Raw genomic sequence first — 15,148 nt, 5'->3', positions numbered from 1 at the left:
TTCTTTCTTTCTTTCTTTCTTTCTTTCTTTCTTTCTTTCTTTCTTTCTTTCTTTCTACCGTTTTGGAAACTTTTGTTGAAAAGTGGTAAATAAATATTTGTTATTGTTGAGAGAGGGAGAGAGAGAAAGATTGCCTTGTAGGAGCAGATGACTCCATGTACAGCATCCCAACTTTGTTTCCCCCCATTTTATCCTCACAACCATCATTTGAAGCACGCTAGGATGAGAAATAGTGAGTGGCCAAGATCACCCAGTGATCTGACTGTGTGAGGGATTTGTGGCTGAGTGAGGGCTTCAACCTGGATCTCTTCATCAAACAACCTAATCACTATACCACTTTGGCTTATGGGGCAGCTAGAATCTTCTTTATTTTTTTATTTGTGGGGGGATATAGAAATAAATCCATTTGATTTATATATAAATTAGAAGCTTTCTTACTGAGTAACAGCTTGGGTGTAAGGGAATCCTTCTGAGACACTCCTATAAAAAGCACACACACACACAAACACACACGGCTCTCAATGCTTCAAGAATAGCATAGGGAGAGAGAGGAAAGGGGGGATAGGATTAAATGGGGTAAAAGGAATTGTTCTCCTTCCATATGATTGCTTCACCATAAATACTACTTGCTGCTCATTTGACTATGCTACAGCTATAGGATTGCAACATTTGTCATGACTAATTTGTAATTATTTCAGTGTATCTACTCTAAGCAGGACTAACATTGGATACATCCTTTTATTTATACCACCCAAAACTCAAGTTCTCTGGGTGGTTTACAACAAGGCATACTTTTACATCCAAGGCAGGCTTCTTCAGAAGTGGTCTAATAATTGCCTCCTTAAGGCAAGGAAGCATCCTACCCTCCATCAGAGAAGCATTTATGACCTCTACTAGGCCTTCTACAACAACCTCCCTGCCAGATTGTCGGGCAAGGGTCATGTTGGGCAAGGGTCAAGAGAACAGGTGGTAGGCCACATTGCTCCAAGCAGCTTGTCCACATCCTCATGAGTCATGAACTGAAACTGATCCAGCCTAACCAGATAAGAGGAGTCGCTAATTCAGACACTGCAGTAACTGTGGGGTCTAAATCCAAGTCGGACCGAATACAAGACATGTTATCCAAACACAAATTATTAAACACATCACAGCAGGTAATAGATGGTTCCAAATTCTGATTCAAGGGAGGGGCACTCACTAGTCCTCTCACAGCCCTGAACAACTCTGCTGGGCGTGAACTTGCAGACACAATACGGGCCGAAAAGAATTGCTTCTTTGCCACCCATATTGCCAGAGCATAGATCTTCAAATGTGCTCTATGCTGTAATCTGTCAGATTCGAGTCAAGTCTTCCTCCACTTGTGCTCTACCTCACTGCTTCAGCCCCCATAGTTATTCCGTATACCAAGGGCCAATTTTGAAGTGGTTCGGAGAGGACACAAGTGCGATCATGTCTATTGCCCTGGTGAGATTGCTGTTCCAGTTCACCAGGGCATCAACAGGATCACCAGCAGAACCAACACTAAATCCCTCCAAGGCTTCTTGGAACCCTATTGGATCCAATAACTTTCTCAGGTAGACCATTCTAATGGGCCCCTTGCCCCTGCAAAGGTAGGGTGTGACTATGGGTCCAACCTTAACCAGATGGTAGTCCGTCCATTACAATGGGGAAATCACAGGAGTCCCCACCCACAGAACACCACCCTGATCAGAGTGAAAGACCAGATCAAGTGTGTGACCTGCAATGTGCATTGGTCCAGAGACCCTTTGTGATAGGCCCATAGTTGTCATGGCTGCTATGAACTCCTGAGCCACCCCAGAGAAATTGATCCCAAAGTGGACATTGAAGTCCCTCAGAACCACAAGCCTGGGAGACTCCAATGCCAAACCTGAGACCAAGTCTGTCAGCTAAGTTAGGGGCTCCATCAGACACTGGGGTGATCAGTACATCAACAGAAATCCTAGTCTATCCCTGGTCCCCAAACTTAGGTACACACATTTAATATGGTCAGACACTTCCACAGGGATCCTGGTCAGGGAGAGGTTATTCTTATAGACCACAGCCACTCCACATCCCCACCCACGTCCCCACACCTGCTCCTCAACAGAACACCCTGGAGAGAGAAGCTGGGACCAGACTGGGCCACTAGCCTCCTACAACCAAGTCTCTGTAATACATACCAGGTCTGCCCCTTCATCTGGAATCAAATAATGGATGATTTCCAACTTATTCTGGAAAGACCTGGCATTACAGACGAGCAAGGTGAGGGTCTGTGGTTTGACACTGCCCGCCCCCAAGATCAAAGAGCTGGCAGGACAGCCAGATGAGGAAACAGCTAATAGATTTCTGACTTTCCTCCCCCTGTAACAATGCACTGACCTGCCAATCTTACTTCTTCTATTCTCCACCACCACAGGAATAGCCACCCCACAGTCAGTGGAAAGACCCCCTGTCTCCCCATCTCCAGACAAACCAAGACACATCAGAAAAACCCAGGACCCCAAAACAACAGAAGCCAAGAAATACCACCTGGCCCTCACCCTCATTGCCCCCTGAGGTGGTTCCCCCAAGGGGGCAACCCCCTTTGGTGTCACCCCTTCAGTGGCAACCCCACTGTTGGCAGGCCTGCTGCCACTGGGCAGCAGCCATTTTATAAGCCCAGAAAGATGGCTAATCTAGGAAGCTGATCCTCAAGAACTGCTGACTCACTCCCTCTGGCCCCGATCCCAAACAGACTCACCCATAGGGCAGCAGCTCTTTTATAAACCCAGAAAGATGGCTAATCTAGGCAGCTGATCCTCAAGAACTGCTGACTCACTTCCTCTGGTCCCTATCCCACACAGACTCACCCACAGGGTAGCAGCCACAGCCCGACACATTAGGAGGTACACAGACTGTCAAACTTATAAGAGCAGACAGCAACCACACAGGCTCTCAGCACTGGGCATCATCTGTCTCTGGGAAGCAGATGTTAAAGTCTCCTCCTCCCTGCAAGGCTTCTGGCAACTGAGGGTTTTGTGTTTTGATTTCTGTTGATATACTTTGTGTATATCACACACACACACACACACACACACACACACACACACACCCCAGATAAAAGCCTGCAAACACCCATTGAGGGTGGTGAGAATGGAGTGACATAGCAAACATAGCAAAAAGAAACAGGGCATTATGTTGTTTTAGAATTATTGATCTGATTGAGTAAAAAGCTGGAAATACTCCAGTTTTTGCAAGACAAATCCAAGCACATTAATATGTTGGATGGGTATTCCATTGTCTGATGGCTATTTTTAAAAGATATAATACAAGTCTAACATCAAGTGGTAGGGATGTGCATAAAACCGGTTCTCCCGGTTCGGTTCGGGTCCGAACCGGGTCCGGACCGGACCGGGGTGGTTCGGTTTTGGTTTTGCCAGACCACCCCCCCGGTCCGGTTCGGTTTCGAACCGGTTCGGATCCGAACCGAACCGGTTCGGATCACAAAAAGTGGCTGGTTTTGAAGGGGACATTGTGTTCTACCTGCCACCCAAATTTCAAGTCGATTGGACCTTCCTCTGATTTTTTACAAATTTTTTTCAAAAAATAAATTTTTGCCCATAACTCACAATGTGGAGCCCTTAGGGGCAAAAAAGCTGGGGTGGGTGGTAGCCACCCATGGGTGTCCTCCACCCCAAAAATCCCAAGGCAATTGGTGGCTCCTAGTATTATTGGTGAATTTCTGAAGAAAATTTTTTTTCCCATTGGCTAGAATGGGGGTTCGGGGCTGCCCCAGACCCACCTCTGTGGGGTGGCAGCACCCCCAAAGTGGGTCCGGGGCCATGGCAAAAATGCCCTCAGTCCCTCCCAGCAATCCCCGTAGAGATAGGAGTGATGGTTCTGTTGTTTTTCTGAGGTATTCTGAGTGTAGATTCTATGATAGCTTATGAGATTTCCAATGAGACACCATGAATCCACTCTCATTTGCTATCACAGAATCCACACTCACTCAGAACACCTCAGAAAAACAACAGAACCATCACTCCTATCTCTACGGGGATTGCTGGGAGGGACTGAGGGCATTTTTGCCATGGCCCCGGACCCACTTTGGCGGTGCTGCCACCCCACAGAGGCGGGTCTGGGGCAGCCCCGAACCCCCATTCTAGCCAATGGGGAAAAAAAATTTCTTCAGAAATTCACCAATAATACTAGGAGCAACCCAACAATTGCCACCCCATCTTTTTGGCCCCTCTCTCTGGGCGCCCTAACACGTAACACCTAGTCAGTCCATCTTAATGCCTACCTACTACCACCACTCCTATCCAAGCAAGTAAGAGGAGGACACTCAGAGAGACAACACCCACTCTCTGATCTAACAAAAAGGCCACTGCTGTGCTGCCTGCCAGCACAGCAGCAGCAGCGGAGCAGCACACTAAGCACAAGAGCAGCACACACAGAGAAGAAGCAGGAGGCGGAGCAGCAGAGCAGCAGACCTGCCGCTCTGCATGATGGGTGACGTGATGCCCAAAGGAACCACCGCCTCACTCAGTGCCTGCCACTGACTAGGCCCGACAGACAGAAGCCAGCCAACCTGCTCTGCTCTGCTCTGATGCTCCCCATGGATGATGCACACACACCCTACATCTGCATCCCAATGACCAGACCAGACCAGACCAAGTGCGCAGAGTCAGCACAGGCCAGCAGCCACCAGCCCAGCAACAACAACAGCTACTACTGCTACCACCACAACCAGTGTTGCCGCTACAATAACATTCCCAGTCCAGTCACGCGCGCCACAGCCTGAGCCTAGCACACAGCCAACAGCTGCTGCCAGCCAGTGCCTGGCAAGCCCAGCCAACATGAGGAGGAGAGAGCTAACAAGTAGACGGCGCACGCACATCACCAACCCATCACGACGGCGCAACTGCAAGGGGAGAGGGCACAATTACAGGCAGGAGGAGGAGGAGGAGGAGGCGGGCGAGGCAATCCTAGCACAGATTTGAAAGTTTAAAATCCACCAGGACATCTTCTAGAATCTAGACTTCTGTTTTTTCTACCACCAGCTGTAGTGTCTAGTTAGTCAGTGTGCTGTGCAGCTGAGCTGAGCTGAGCTGAGCTGCATGTGAGGAAGGGTGATTGTAGCTAGTTCTTTAGTTTCAGCAGACTGAGCATTGAGCATGGGCAGTGGCCTTGGGAAGCAACAAAATTACACGACACTCACCTGCTGCTGCTGGTTCTAGAAGTTGCCTCTTCTCGTCTTCACCTCTTCGTGTGTGTGTGTGTGTGTGTGTGCAGTGAGTGCATGCCTTTTGCCTTGCTGGAAAGAAATGCTTCTCTGGTCCACCACCACATATCTGCTCAAGGACACAGAGGCCCAAGGCAGAGGTGGTGGCACCAGTGTGAGTGCATGTGTGCTGGTGGTGTTTGCCACCACAGGTGTTTTGTGTGTGTATGTGTGCACTGCTAGCTAGGAGGGGGGAGGGAGGCAGGGAGGGAGGCTGGGAGGCAGGGGGGAGGAAAGGGGAGGGGGAGAGGGATGTAGAGGGGATTGAAGGGGGGAGGGTCCGGCTCAGAGTTGGTCAGCCACATATTTGTGCACACACGTGCTCACGTGTGTGCTTCGGTGGGAGAGACCAGACTCTCATCATCTGCCAGACCGGGGTTGGGGGCAGGTGAGGCGGTGGTGGGCTGGAAGGGAGGGAGGATGGAAGGTGGTGAAGAGGAAGGGGAGAGGATGAGAGGGGAAGGATGGAGGGAGGCATGGGGGGGAGGAAAAAAAACATGTAGACAGACACACACCACACTACACACAGAAAGCATCCACACACAGAGACAGTGCTAGGCATCCATTCACACAGACAGACAGACAGACAGACAGACACACAACAGGAAGAGACAGACTGAGCCTGCACCACACACACACACACAGACCCAATTCCCCCCCTGCACAGTTATCAATCAATATGTTGTGTTGGCAGCCAGTTCATTGCTATTCTGATGGTTTTGGGTTTTTTGCCATCAGCCAACATCAACAGTGACCACAATCAAGATGAACATAAGATGATAATAATTCATTCGTTTCATTTCAAAAAATCACCCAATCATCTTCTCCATGTAAACCAAGCCCCCCACACATGATTTCTGGTGACATTTTCAATAAAATCAATTCATTTGGCATTCATCATTTTGTTCTCCCTTTGTCACCTTTTTTTCTTTCTTTTGCATAATTTTGAGGCTTGATTTTGACATGGGGTTTTTAAAGAAAAAATTATTTACATGTTTATTTACATACAGTATTTACATATCTACACTGCATTTTTGAACGTATACCCGCCGCTGCCGCTAAGTCTAGTACTCCGTGGGCTGTGCTACTTTGGGGGGGTGTGCCGTGCCCACGCCAGGTCCCCAAATGCTGACAGGTGGATAGATAAAGGGCCTGTGCTGGTCAGCATTGGGTTTCTTTTTAGGTGGGCGTGGGCATTGTAAACATCTGGCCAGTCGCAGCACTACAACTACTACTACAACTGCATCTCTGTGTGGGCACACTACACGCTGCGACTGGCTGGCACGGCTCAGCATCTGTCACGTCAGCTCAGCTAGAGGTGGAAGGGGGGAGGGTAGGGATAAGCACAGAGTTCGAGCCAGGCAGGTGACCAACCATGGGGCAACCCACGGTAATCACTCGCCCGTCTCAAACTGCAGCTTGGGGTAGCCCAACAGGGGGAGGTTCACCTTAAGGAAGACCAGCTGCTCCACCAGACCAGGGTCCAAGCGGGAGCGAGAGGGTGTCACCACGTCCCCGGCACGTGAAAACACCCGCTCGCTCTGGACACTGGTTGGGGGGCAGGAGAGGAGGCGCACAGCCACCACCGCCAGGTCCGGCCAGACTTGGCGGCGGCTCGCCCAGAACTGTGCGCAGTCCACGCCGTCTCCCTCCACAGGCTCCTCCAAGTACTGCGCAACGCATTGCTCAGCACTGGAGGGGGGCCTGGCAGGTCGAGCCTCCCGCATACCAGGCATGGCGCCATAGCAGAACCGCTGAAACCACTGGGCGGATCTCGAGTCGGTAGCAAATGGCTGCTGCGATGGCGCCGCCTGGGATGCCGCGCTGCTGGACTGGGAAGAGGGAGGGGAAGGGGAAGCTGACGCCGGCTGGCCGCCCATGCTGCTGCTGGGTGCGGGTTGGGCCGCGAGGGCTGCCCCCGCACCACTACCAACACCCTGGTCTCTGCGGGCCCTAGCGGCCTCCTCCTCCCTAACCTTCTCGACCAGGATGCCCTTCCACCTGGGCAAGTCGTCGGCACTCACGGCATTGTCCTTGAGGGCTGGGTGACAGAGACAAGCGAGGACATACTCCTCCCTGTCTCCCAGCACATCAACGAGCCGCTTGTCAACCCCAGACCTCAGCCTCCCAGCCAGAGCACGACCCTCTGGCGTGGTCAGAGAGATATGGAGTCCACCCATCAGCTTCTCGAGACCAACAGCTGTGGGCAGCGCCTGGCTCAAGGGAGTGGTGTCGCCACACAAGCCCTTCGTGGCAAGCTGGAAGGGCTCGAGTGCCGACACCGCCTCGGACATCTGCTTCCACTCTGCGTTCGAGAAGTCGCAGACATCCAAGGACTCGTCCCTCGCCAGGGCGACAAGGGCTCTCTCCTGCTCCAACAGGCGCTGGAACAGGAGGAAGGTGGAGTTCCACCGCGTCTCCACATCCGTAGGGATGAGATGGCGAGGAAGGCCAAGGTCATCCTGCTTCTGGCGAAGCAGTCTCCTGGACTTCTCGCTGCGGTGGAAGTGGGCGGCCAGCTTGCGGGACTTATCCACAAGCGTGGCCGTGGCAGCAACAGCACCTGCGATGGGGCGGGCCCCCTTCTCCTGGGACGCCCTCAGCTCCTTAAGGCCAAGGGCGTCCCTGACGGTCAGATGGAGCGTGTGTGCCATACACCGTATGTTCACACAGTCCATGACTGTCTCGACAGCGGCGGTAACGTTGGCTCCATTGTCGGTGACAATGAAGCCGCGGGAGAGGTGTGGACACCCGCCAATCCACTCCTCTATCTGGCGGTCGAGTACGGCCGCCACCTCCTCCGCGGTGTGCCTCGTGTCCATCGTCTCCACGTGCAGGACGGCCCACCTGTGCCGTAGTGCATCGGGAGCCGCACCGGACCCGGAAGCATCGCCCGCGGAGGTCCCCTCACTCTCCGGTCCCCACCAGTGGGCAGTGAGGGCCAGGAAAGAAGCGTGCATCCCACTGACACTGGTCCAGAGGTCAGTCGTGAAATGCACGCTTGTCCCGGCCGGAGCTGCACGCAGCTCGGCCGACACGAGCTCCCTGCACCGGCGGTACAGGGAGGGGACCACGTTCCGGCTGAACGTCGTCCTTGAGGGGATGACGTATTCGGGAGCCAGGTATTGGAGAATCCGGCGGAAGCCGTTGTTCTCGACCACCTGAAACGGCTGGTCATCGGTGGAAATCATCTCCCCTATGAGGCGGGTGAGGTGATGATGGTCCACGCGAACAATACGCTGGCTGCCCGAGGACTGCGTCCACCGCTGGACGGGCAGTGTAGCCTGCCTGCTGGCTGGCACACTGCCGCTGCCCGCCCTAGTGGCAGATGCACAAGGCGCACTAGCGCTGCCAGCCTGTCCCCTGAGACCTGGGTGGTGACGCTCTAGGTGTCTCCACATAGGCGTCGTACCCAGGTGCGCAGGGTCCCTTCCACGGCTGACAAGCATCCTGCAGTGGACACAGCGGGCGTGGAATGGGGCATCTTGAGGGACCTCAAAATGCACCCATGCACCACTGCCCTTGGCCTCCTGCGCCCTGGGCGCTGTCCTAGGCCGTTTCTCGCAGGGTGGCTGCAGTCCTAGGGGGGGGGGCGGCCGCCGCTGCCTGCCCACTGCTGCCACCCAACCCGCCCCTTCCGCCCTCCACAGTGGAGGAAGGGCCCGGCTCAACTGGCATCGGAGAGGCAGGCCTCTCCTCCACCACCTCGCCAGACCGCTCCCCACCAGAGTGTCGGGCTTCACGAGGGGGGGCCCCACTGAGCGGCGAAAGGATAGGGGGAAGGGGCCCCAGAGGGAGGGAGAACCTGGCTGCATCGCTGCCAGCCGCACGGTCCTCACCGCCCTCTACCTGCTCTTCCAACTCCACAGTCTCCTCCACCTCAACAACTGGCGGTAGCTCAGCAGCACCTGGTGCCGCCGGCGAGGAGGGACCCGCCACAGCCCTAACGGTGCCTCTGCCTCTGCCGCGATTGGCGGCAGCAGGCGTGGGGAACTGAATCCTGCGCACCAAAGATGGGGCCGGAGCAAAGAATTCTCCAATGGGGAGAACTGGGGTGTCCTCAGGCTCCCCGCGTCCTCTCCCTCCCCGTGCCGCAGGCGCACCCCGCACCTGGCCTCTCCCACCTCTGCCTGCCAGCCTTGAGCGAGCCCTGCCCGCCACACGGCGCTCAGACATGCTGCTAGGTCAGAAGGAGGGAGACTTTAGGAGGAAGGCCAGACAGGGTCAAAAAAATAATTTGGAGGGGCTTAGGGGCCAAAAAAAAGGCAGCTGATTTGGAGGCGGCGGGGGGGAAGTTTGTTTTCAAAAAAGGAAGCCAATTGGGGGGAAAGGAAGACTTTTTGATATGGGGGGGGAAGCCAATCGAAGTGAGGGGGAGGGTGTCCTTTTTGAATTTGGGAGTCAACCACCAAGCCAATTGGGGAGATGGGTCTGGGAGGGGTTTTTTTTAGAAAAATAGGGGGTTAAAGGGTGGAACCCCGGTGTGGGAGGGTGGCACGGGCAGTTGGGTGGAGTAGTTGTGGTGTGGGTGGCAAGTTTTTAGCTTTTTTGGGGGGGGAGAGTGGATGGGGGGAGGGCACAGCACCTACCGGGGGTGGGGGAGGGATGCAGTCAACGCTTGGGAACCTGCAGATCAAAGGAGGAAACCCTTATTTAGTGAACTGGAACACAAAGTGTGGGTTCTGGGGGGTGGTTCTCAAGTAATGCTCCTGTGGGGGGAGCATCAAACTCAATGCAGCCTATTTAGTGACTCTAAATTGCACACAACCAAAACCAGAACCCAGTCACACCAACACAGAGGTTGAACCCACCCACTCTGTGACTCTGCCTGCCCAATGCCATGGCAAGCAAGCAGCAGCAAACACTTGATGGCAGCCTCATGGATTGAACATCATGATCATCATCATACGTGTGTATTGGCCCAGCATGTAGTGGCAGCATCAGAGCCCAGCCAGGACCCCACTCAGACTGCCCCAGAGGCAAGGAAGCACTCTGGCATGGCATGGGCCCAGCATGTAGTGGCAGCATCGCATCAGAACCCTGGACCCCACTCAGACTGCCCCAGAGGCAAGGAAGCACTCTGGAAGGCACCTGTTCAAAAACCACCTGCAAGACGCATGCAATGCAACGCAACACACAGCAGCAATTTCTTTACTGGGCATGGGCATGAAGACACAAGTTTTACAACAGTACATCTCCTCTCCAAGGTTCCCTCCCTCCTCCCCACACCCAAATGCATTTCAGAATAGGGGTGTCCCTATTTAAAACCGCCAGCTAGGGAGAGAAAGGGGCAACAAAAGGTGCACAATCGCACACGCACTAACCCCTCTTCTTCCGGTCCTTCTCCTGCCACTCACTGCTGGTCACGGATTCGCCGCCGCCAGCCAGCCACCCTGGGCTGAGACACAGCAGGGCGGCCGCACGAGGCACACAGGCAACCGGGGTAGTTCAACAACGATGGAGGGGCAGAAGTGAGGAGACAACACTATTTGTGTCGCTCAACTCACCCCCAAGCAGAGACAAAATCAACCAAAAACTATAAAAAGAAAAAAAAAACCGATGGCAGCCGCCAGGTGGGTAGGCTACTGTGTGCGGCTGCAGCTGTGGGAGAGGAGGTGGAAAGTGAAGGGGAGCAGAGAGAGAAAAGACTAAGAGAGAGAGAAAAGAGAGGGGGGGCAGGGACAAAGAGAAAGAGAGGAGAGAGAGAGAAAAGAAAGAGAGAGAGAGGAGAAAGAGAGATGATAGAGAGAAAGAGGAGAGAGGAGAAGCGCAGCGCAGCAGGGAGGGGGGATTCAGGTGTGGGGGGAGGACACAGCAGTAGCAGCGGTCCAAAGAGGTGGGGGGAGCAGAGAGGGTGTGTGTGGTTGGGGGCTAGTGTGTGGCAGGGGGCCTGGGGTAAGTGGAGAGAGTCGGGGGCAAGGAGGAAAAGAGGTGGGGTGGGGGGAGCAGAGAGGGTGTGTGTGGTTGGGGCTAGTGTGTGGCAGGGGGCCTGGGGTAAGTGGAGAGAGTCGGGGGCAAGGAGGAAAAGAGGTGGGGTGGGGGGAGCAGAGAGGCTGTGTGTGGTTGGGGGCTAGTGTGTGGCAGGGGGCCTGGGGTAAGTGGAGAGAGTCGGGGGCAAGGAGAAAAAGAGGTGGGGTGGGGGGAGCAGAGAGGGTGTGTGTGGTTGGGGGCTAGTGTGTGGCAGGGGGCCTGGGGTAAGTGGAGAGAGTCGGGGGCAAGGAGGAAAAGAGGTGGGGTGGGGGGAGCAGAGAGGCTGTGTGTGGTTGGGGGCTAGTGTGTGGCAGGGGGCCTGGGGTAAGTGGAGAGAGTCGGGGGCAAGGAGGAAAAGAGGTGGGGTGGGGGGAGCAGAGAGGCTGTGTGTGGTTGGGGGCTAGTGTGTGGCAGGGGGCCTGGGGTAAGTGGAGAGAGTCGGGGGCAAGGAGAAAAAGAGGTGGGGTGGGGGGAGCAGAGAGGGTGTGTGTGGTTGGGGCTAGTGTGTGGCAGGGGGCCTGGGGTAAGTGGAGAGAGTCGGGGGCAAGGAGGAAAAGAGGTGGGGTGGGGGGAGCAGAGAGGCTGTGTGTGGTTGGGGGCTAGTGTGTGGCAGGGGGCCTGGGGTAAGTGGAGAGAGTCGGGGGCAAGGAGAAAAAGAGGTGGGGTGGGGGGAGCAGAGAGGCTGTGTGTGGTTGGGGGCTAGTGTGTGGCAGGGGGCCTGGGTTAAGTGGAGAGAGTCGGGGGCAAGGAGGAAAAGAGGTGGGGTGGGGGGAGCAGAGAGGCTGTGTGTGGTTGGGGGCTAGTGTGTGGCAGGGGGCCTGGGGTAAGTGGAGAGAGTCGGGGGCAAGGAGAAAAAGAGGTGGGGTGGGGGGAGCAGAGAGGGTGTGTGTGGTTGGGGCTAGTGTGTGGCAGGGGGCCTGGGGTAAGTGGAGAGAGTCAGGGGCAAGGAGGAAAAGAGGTGGGGTGGGGGGAGCAGAGAGGGTGTGTGTGGTTGGGGGCTAGTGTGTGGCAGGGGGCCTGGGGTGAGTGGAGAGAGTCAGGGGCAAGGAGAAAAAGAGGTGGGGTGGGGGGAGCAGAGAGGGTGTGTGTGGTTGGGGGCTAGTGTGTGGCAGAGGGGTGTTGGGGGGAAGGGGAGGGGGCAACAACAAACAGCACAGGAGAAACTGGAACAACTCGGGCAGCAGCAGCGATTAAGCTGGATGGGGTGGTTGGGGGAGGAGCTGGGCCTGGGCTAGGGTAGGGTCTGGGAGGAGGGAGGGTGGGGGGGGCAGGCAGGGGGGGGAGGAGGAGGAGGAGGGTAGCAAAATATATAAAGCAATATATATCAAGAGAACACAAGCCAGAAGTTTAAAAAAAAAATTAAAAGAAAGACTATAACCAGCAGAAAAAACTTGGGGGTGGGGGTGTGGGGAGGGGGAACCAAACACAGACTCTGAGGGGGGCCACTAAGTGAACAGAGACAATGAAAACACAATTGCTGCAAATTAATAATAGCAAATGAATAAGTGGAACCAAGCAAAGAAAACTGGACTCGGTTTGGCAGCAGCAAACTTGGGAGAAGGCTGGATGGGGTGGGGTTGGGGTGGGGTGTGGTTGGACTTGGAGGGGCAAGTTTGGAGCAGGGAACCAAAACTGATTATATGGGACAACAAGAAACAACAACAGAATCCTCTGGGGGTGGGGGGGAGGGATTCAGGGAACCAACTCGCAGGGCAGCAGCAGTCAGCAGAAACAAACAAAATGGTACAATTTAAGCAAAACCAGCAAGCAATATATAACTGAAACCAATGGAATGCAATGTGAAAATCAAAAAGTTGGACAACAACAAGGCAGGACAAAGAGCAATAATTAATGGAAGAAGATTTAAAGCAATGAGGATGCAGTGGGTGGGAGTGGGGGAGGGGGAGGGTAGGCCCAAAGGATGAGAAGGGAAAGGGGGGGGAGGGGGGGGGAGAAAAGCAGACAGACAAGGAACAGGGAAAATTGGGGGAAATTAAGAAGAAAGTAAAGTGAAGTAACACACAGTATACAGGCAAGAGAAGAGACAGACAGAGAGAGGAGACACACAGAGAGTCACAAAGGGCTGGTGGACAAAGGATTAGACAGAGCACACACAGAGAGACACAGGACACAGTCAGGACTCACAGAGACACCAGAGCAGCCAGCAAAGGGCAAGCAGGTCTCAGAGATGATCCCACAACTGCAGCCAAGAGAAGTTTCCAGAGAAGAGGCTTGGGTTTATATAGGTTTGAAATTCCCTCCTTTGGGAGCCCCCACCTTTGCACTCCCCCCACGGCCAACAGGGTGCCAGCTCTCAACAGTGCAACAGCCAAGCAGCCTACCAGACCAAAGGACTCATTCTGGCCAATCAAGGATCAATAGCGCAGCCAATACAATGCCTGGAAATAGCATCACAAAATGGATGCAAGGAGGAGCAAAAGTTTCGGGAAGGAGACACAAAATGGAGGACACACTTGGAACTTTAAAGAGACACTCCAGAGACTCAATTTCGTTCCCGAACCGGCTCGAATTCGGTCCGGCTCGGTCCCCGGGAGGGCCCGATTCGGTCCGGGATCGAGCCGCCGGATCCGGACCGGTTCGGACGAACCGGTCCGGATCCGAACCGAACCGCACATCCCTATCAAGTGGTCCCACAGAACAGTTACTTTCCTTTGCTGGGATGATTCACAGCCCCAGAAGGCACAACTTGAGTGATTTAATCTTTGACAAACTTGTATTGCTTAAAGGAAATGAAAACAAGTTTGGATAAGTAACAAACATCTCAAAGTTCATGTAGCTTGACACTGGTCTCCCAGTGCAACTACCACCACCACCATCACCACCCCACCAGCCAGGCACTGCTCTGATCCATAATTATATAGTGTTGTCACCATGTTGGATGCTTTCAGATTATTCACTGGGCTACCTAATAACATTGAAACAAGATTTTACACTACTGGTGGTAGGTGTAGGTTAGCAATACGTTAGCTCTGAAAACAGAATCTGATTTTATTTTAATCATCTGGAAGGCTCTAATAGAGCAAACAGAATGTGACTGAAACAGCCCAATGCACATTCAAATCCAACAACTTGGGTTTAAGCCAATTTAGTTCCACTGAGGTCAATGAAACTAAATCAACTTAGAGTTGAGTATTTTAGTGTTGCTGGCTTGTGGACTGCTAACATCATAAACAAAGCCCTCTCCTTTTCTTTTCTTTTCTTTTCTTTTCCTTTCTCTCTCTCTCTCTCTCTCTCCCCCCCCCCCCTCGGTTCAGTATTCATTAGAAGTGGATGAAGATCAAGTATAGCATCTGTTTATCCAAGGCATTGTGACTGTATCCAATTTGCAAATGGGAAGTTAAAGCAACCTGGCCAGGCTAGTAATGTGAATCTTCCTGTTTGTATTAAGAACACTGGACATTACTTGTCCCTTTGCTGCTATTTTTTCCTCTCCATTTTGAATAAGAAACAAAACCCCAGCATGGTGTAAAATAAACCAGAACAGTTTCTGTAAAGAAAAAATGAATGAAACAGATGCCTGATGCAAAATGTAAAAGCTGTCAGAAAGAGTTACCAGAAAGGTGTTTTTTTCTTTTTAAAAAAAATGTTTTACTATGTAAGCCCAGTTAATCTGCTTATACGAGAGGGTGCACAGCCTCTGATATAAATTATAAAAGGTGATACAGTGGACTAAAGCTGTTTTCAATTTGAAGAGACCACTCTCATGTCAACTGGTAGTCTTTCCCTGTTTTTCATTAGTCGATGAACCAATTAAACCACACTCAGACTGTGCAGCATATTCTAAGTGCACAATTTGTATATAAAATTCCTATCTGCCTTGATCTCACCCTAACTTGGTGGAGTGGCTTCACTTTCCTTTTCTTTTCTTTTTTAATCTAAAGAAAGAGTTTTGCA

The sequence above is a fragment of the Hemicordylus capensis genome, chromosome 3 (assembly GCF_027244095.1).
Source record: "Hemicordylus capensis ecotype Gifberg chromosome 3, rHemCap1.1.pri, whole genome shotgun sequence".
Taxonomy (NCBI): domain Eukaryota; kingdom Metazoa; phylum Chordata; class Lepidosauria; order Squamata; family Cordylidae; genus Hemicordylus; species Hemicordylus capensis.
This window is presented reverse-complemented; position numbering follows the sequence as displayed.